Below are 6084 nucleotides of genomic sequence, written 5' to 3' on the forward strand. Positions count from 1 at the left end.
TTTAATGTAGTCTTTTAATTATTTATGTCATAAACTTAATGAATAATAAGTATTTAAAAAATAGTTTTACTGTACAGCTTGTCAAACCACAGGACATGTCAACTTTCCATATGTTTTGTTCTTTTTTTTTTAATTATCATTGAGGTCTAATCATATACTGTAATTATATTGCTTATTGATCCATTCAGTGAGTAATAAATTGCATTCCACATTTTTATAATAGCCTACATATTATTATTATTATTATTATTATGCAAAAGAATAAGATGCATAAGAACAACTTAACAGGCAAATCATCTTATTTAGAAACAGTTAACGACCTACTGATGATCCTGTTTCTGTGGACACGCCATTTGATAAAGAACTGTGATTTATTTGATCCTGATGCAGTAGATGAAGGGGTTCACTAGGTGGAAGCAGACTGTAGAACATGACCAGGCTGATCTTCTGACTGCTGTTCATCTGAGCGTTTAGGATGTTAGAACTGGAGTAAACCACGAAACGAGGCACGTAATAGATGGTAATGATAAGTCAGCTGTGTGGCACAGGTAGAAAAGGCTTTCAATCGGCCCTGTGCATTTGCTATTCGTAGCACAGACACCAGGATACTTAAACAGGAAAATATAATGAAAGACAATGGCACAAGAAGGGCAAACATTGCTACAGCATATCCAATGAGATTTGCGAGGGTGGCATCAGCACAGGCCAGCTGGTTCATAGATAGAGAATCACAGAAACAATTAAGGATCAGACTTGGCCCACAGAATGGCAGCTTTTCCATCACCCTATTTTAATGCTCATTTTGAAGTAGGCCTACCTCATGAGAAACGAGTGATGGAAACGCCAAATGTCGAATAAAAATCCCTTAATTCGCAAAAAAGTTTTTACGCTCGCTTGAGGTGGTTTTTGACTTGTGCGGAAAAAGGGTTGATGCGAATAATGGGAGATGGAAATGCATTTTGCGAATAAATTCCTCCAAGCGCATCAAAAAAGTAATGTGACTTTGCGCTATGGAACGGCAAAACCTGACTAACCAGCGGACCGATCTCATTCCACAGCATCTGAAATGTTGTTTTGGTCATTCGGAAATGCACGAGCAAAGTCAGTCATCAAAGTTTTTCTGTATAATTGCCTCCCTGAAATGTCTTACACGACTGCGTTCCCAAACAGCAGCATCCACCTCCGAAAGCAATGACCGCATTCATTGTGTTTCGTCTGCTCACTCTGAGGCTCAAGTAATTTACTATATATGAAAATTATTATATTTTCCTACTTTTCTTAGTGATTTATAGTGCCAGTTTATCAGGAAGTGACGATTTTGTTCACTTTGACTTGTTGGATGGAAACGATGCTTTTTCGGAAATGTTTTATGCGATATTGCAGTTTTGCACATAAGTTAAATTTGCAACTTTGGATTCCAACCGTTCACTGAATACTATTGAATGGTTGGAGCAATCATTGCAGTAACCCAGGAAAACCCTAAGCCTGATTTGTAAATGTTCATGTAGCTGCACAAACAAATGGCATTTCAGTCAGCCAAAATGGGCATGGCAGATTGCCTGTATAAGTCAACCCTGCATGGCATTTCATCAGAATTTTTCGACTGAGAGAGACAGTCATCGACTCGCATATAGCTTTATAGCATGGCTGTGTACGCAACGCTAGCTCCTGTTATCTCAGGGAGCTGAGATTACGTTAGTAACCAGAGCGTTCCCTTTCGAAACGACCTTTCATGTTGTGTAAATGCTTCTTGTGGAACATGTCCATAGTGCCATGCTATAAATAAGGGCACAATAAGCCCGGAAATAATTAGACCCAGGTCACAAGGACGGGGTCTGCGTCAATCAAAACCCTTTCTACTCTCATAGGGGATTAGGGTGATTAGGATGACAGGATCTGTGCCTGAAGAGCAGGGATATCCAGTTTAGGCCTATTAACCTAGAGAAGGTAGATGGCGAAGACCAGGCTACCACACAGATATCTCTGATCGAGACTCAGCTGGCCCAAGCCCAGGAGGAGGCCATTCCTCTTTTGGAGTGGGCCATTACTCCAATAGGACACTGTAAGTCCACTGAGGTGTAAGCCAGGGCTAAAGCATTGACTATCCAGTGAGATAGTCTCTGCTTCATAACTGGCAACCCTTTAGAGCAGCCTCCGAAGCATACAAAGAGCTGCTTTGGTTGCCAAAAGTGGCTAGAGTGCTCTACATAAACTAGTAAGAGCCTGGGCTAGGCAGAGTACATTAGTACCCTGCTTGTCTTCTGAGTTACAAAGAGCTAGAGAGGTGACAACCTGTGATCTGAACGGAGTGGAGAGCACCTTGGGCACATAGCCATGTCTTGGTTTGTGGACGATTTTACAGTTGTTAGGCCAAACTCAAGGATGCCTCCTAAATGGTGTTATTTACTCTCACGGAGAGCTGTGAAGACTCCCGTCGAGGGACCAAAAATGAAGACACCACAGCTCGGACTGGGAATGCCAAATTGTATCTTTGGCTTGGGAGATGAGGTCCTTCCTTAAGGAATCAGGCAGGGGGCTGCCGACAGCAGCTGAATCAACTCAGGGAACCACGTCTGTGAACCGTGGACCGTGATCTGAGCAGGAAGGTTTGACAGGCTGGCAGGAAGGTTCATAGGGCCAGAAAAAACACCATTATTTCAAGGCAGTTGATATGTAGGCGTTGTACAAGGGTCGACCAGGAGCCAAATGCTCCCCAACCCGATCTGGAGGCATCCGTCGTGACCATCTTCCTTTAGCAGGTTAGTTCCAATTGGATGCCTGTCTAATACAGGCAATGGGCCTTACAAGGGGCTACAGCTCTGGTGCAGTGGTGGGTCACCTTGAGGTACAGTACATGGGCTTTGAGCCAAAACTGGAAGGGACGCATGTGAAGCAGACCCAGCGGTATCACAGAGGAGGCGGCTGACCCTGAGGGGTTCAGGTGTCTAAGATTGAGGATGGGCCTGAGGGTCAGGGTCCAACGTCACTCTGGGGCAGGGTGCTTAGGAAAGGGTTAGCGTTTATCCGTCTGGGGGTAGCTCAGGCTCTGTTCTGAGCAGTAGACGGAGCAGGCATCACAGGTTGCTGGGAAGACTGAGCCTTCTTGAGACTTGAAAAAACTGCTGAGCTGGAGCACTTAGGCAGGACGTGGCACATGGCCTGTGATGACTTCTGTGCTGCAGTGAAGCGCTCTGCAAATCCATCTACAACAGGGTCAAATAACCCTGTGGGGGAGATTGGGGAGTCGAGAAAGGCGGCTTTGTCTGCGTCCTTGATCTCCTGCCAAAGGTGGCACTCAAGCACAGCCAAGTTGTTCATGGCCTTGTTGATCGCCTGCGCAGTTGCCTTTGTAGCACGTAGCCCCGCTAGGGCCGAGGTGGTCCTGCAAGGCTTGGATGGATGCACGGCATTGACTTAACACTCGACACACTCACTGGGTACACTTGTGACGTGACATTTGAAGCAGCGCCGCTGAAATGTGCTCCTAGGAAAAGATATTTGCTCTTTGTGTTCACCGGATGGCCGCAGGAGAGAAGAGAGAGGAGTTTCTATTCGCTGCCGGGGCTCTTCTATGGCGAGTAAGCAAGCTTCTTCCTTCTTCTTTTTCAGAGTTCAGCCAGGAGATGATCTTCGCATTGAAGGAGAAAATTCTGATGAAATGACATTTGGCACCGACTTTCATTGACAGTCGGCCCTGTCCATTTTGGCAGGCTGAAATGCCATTTTTTTATGCTGCTACACGAACGTTAACAAATCAGGCTTCAGCATGCACAGTAAACAGGAGTTTCCCCCATAGCGTGTTTACAAAACATGAGAGACCATTTCAAAAGGGAACTTTTTTAGTGTTTTTAGGCTGATGTTAACATAATGTATTATATTTGTAGGTGAATGTATAAAAAATGTTCACAAATGTGTATCTGACTGAAGGATTCTCTGCTTTTTTTAGAGGATTCTCTGCCAAGTGTCCTGTAGTGGGAAACTATAATATTTGGGTGGAAACCATGGGAACCTGACGAGCACAAAAACCAAGGCCTTCATACAACACCACTGCTGCCAAGTGTTTCTTAAACTGCACGCGGTAAGAATCAAATATTTTCTCGTCTCAGCGGGTCATGTACACTGGTTAATAACAATTATTATGAAGTGGGCCATTCTTTGAAATGTACCAGTTTGATGAGGTGATTGTTGACCAAAGAGTGAGTAAATAATCACATAATTTTAATTGGCATGGACTTTTTATAGAAATAGTAATAAAAATAGGCAAAAAGTTCTGTAACTGAAACATTAGATGCATAAATAAAGTAATAATACAGGTGCATCTCAATAAATTAGAATGTCATGGAAAAGTTCATTTATTTCAGTAATTCAACTCAAATTGTGAAACTCGTGTATTAAATAAATTCAATGCACACAGACTGAAGTAGTTTAAGTCTTTGGTTCTTTTAATTGTGATGATTTTGGCTCACATTTAACAAAAACCCACCAATTCACTATCTCAACAAATTAGAATATGGTGACATGCCAATCAGCTAATCAACTCAAAACACCTGCAAAGGTTTCCTGAGCCTTCAAAATGGTGTCTCAGTTTGGTTCACTAGGCTACACAATCACGGGGAAGACTGCTGATCTGACAGTTGTCCAGAAGACAATCATTGACACCCTTCACAAGGAGGGTAAGCCACAAACATTCATTGCCAAAGAAGCTGGCTGTTCACAGAGTGCTGTATCCAAGCATGTAAACAGAAAGTTGAGTGGAAGGAAAAAGTGTGGAAGAAAAAGATGCAAAATGAGCCAAAATCATCACAATTAAAAGAACCAAAGACTTAAACTCTTCACTCTGCCAGTTACTTCAGTCTGTGTGCATTGAATTTATTTAATACACGAGTTTCACAATTTGAGCTGAATTACTGAAATAAATGAACTTTTCCACGACATTCTAATTTATTGAGATGCACCTGTAGATATATCAACAAAAAGTTATTTATATTAATGTAAAAAGCCATTAAAACAGCACACAGTAATGTACATTAGTTTCATAAAATGATAAAATGAGACATGTACATCATTTCATTTTGGAAATTGGCAATTGGCAATTGGCAATTTGGCAACTTATTGACTTTTGACTAATCCTGTTAATGTAGACACACCATTTGATAAAGAACTGTCGGATTTCTTTGATCCTGATGGAGTAGATGGTAGAAAAGGCTTTCATTCGGCCCTGTGCATTTGCTATTCGTAGCACAGACAACAGGATACTTAAATAGGAAAATATGATGAAAGAGAATGGAATGAGAAGCACAAACATTGTTACAGCATATCCAATGAGATTTGTGAGGGTGGCATCCGCACAGGCCAGCTGGTTTATAGATGTACCATCACAGAAACGATGAGCGATCATGTTTAGCCCACAGAATGGCAGCTTCACTGTCTGCATTAAGCTAATGGTTGGAGCAATCATTGCAGTAACCAACACGTCATAGAGGACCATGTTTTGAATTATTTAGTGTCATGAAACTGGGCTGACCTTTGGGTTTACTGGTTGAGTGCCTTATGTGCTTGTTTGCATTACACACATTCACACAGACGGGATTAGCTTTTCCCTAAAATGTATAATTCTTTTAAATTATATATATATATATATATATATATATATATATAGTATATAAAATTGTATTTATTTATTACAAATATTTTTTTTTACTAATTTCATCAGCATTAGTAAAGGTCACTAGCAGGTGGTGCAAAAAAAAAAAAATGAATGCAGATTCATGACAACTGATTCGTGGCATCTGTTTATTACTTCTTCCATGGCAGAAAAGCCTACTACTTGAAATTTAAAAAAAATAAATAAATTTAATCACACTTTATATTAAGGTCCAATTCTCGCTATTAACAAACCATTAACTAACACTTTTGCCTCAATAAACTACTAATTTGCTGCTAATTAATAATTAGTAAGGGAGTTGTTAAGTTTAGGTATTGGGAAGGATTAGGGATGTAGAATATGGTCATGCAGAATATGTGCCTTATAAGTACTAATAAACAGCTAATATGTTAATAATAGGCATGCAAATAAGCAACTAT

General features: G+C 41.0%; 1 pseudogene; it reads right to left on the reverse strand.

The window, feature by feature from the left end:
• Positions 1-298: 298 nt before the first annotated feature.
• LOC107653694 (olfactory receptor 2A12-like) lies at positions 299-1504 on the reverse strand (annotated as a pseudogene).
• Between the last annotated feature and the right edge of the window lie 4580 nt (positions 1505-6084).

The sequence above is a fragment of the Sinocyclocheilus anshuiensis genome, unplaced genomic scaffold (assembly GCF_001515605.1).
Source record: "Sinocyclocheilus anshuiensis isolate Anshui unplaced genomic scaffold, SAMN03320099.WGS_v1.1 scaffold315, whole genome shotgun sequence".
NCBI lineage: Eukaryota > Metazoa > Chordata > Actinopteri > Cypriniformes > Cyprinidae > Sinocyclocheilus > Sinocyclocheilus anshuiensis.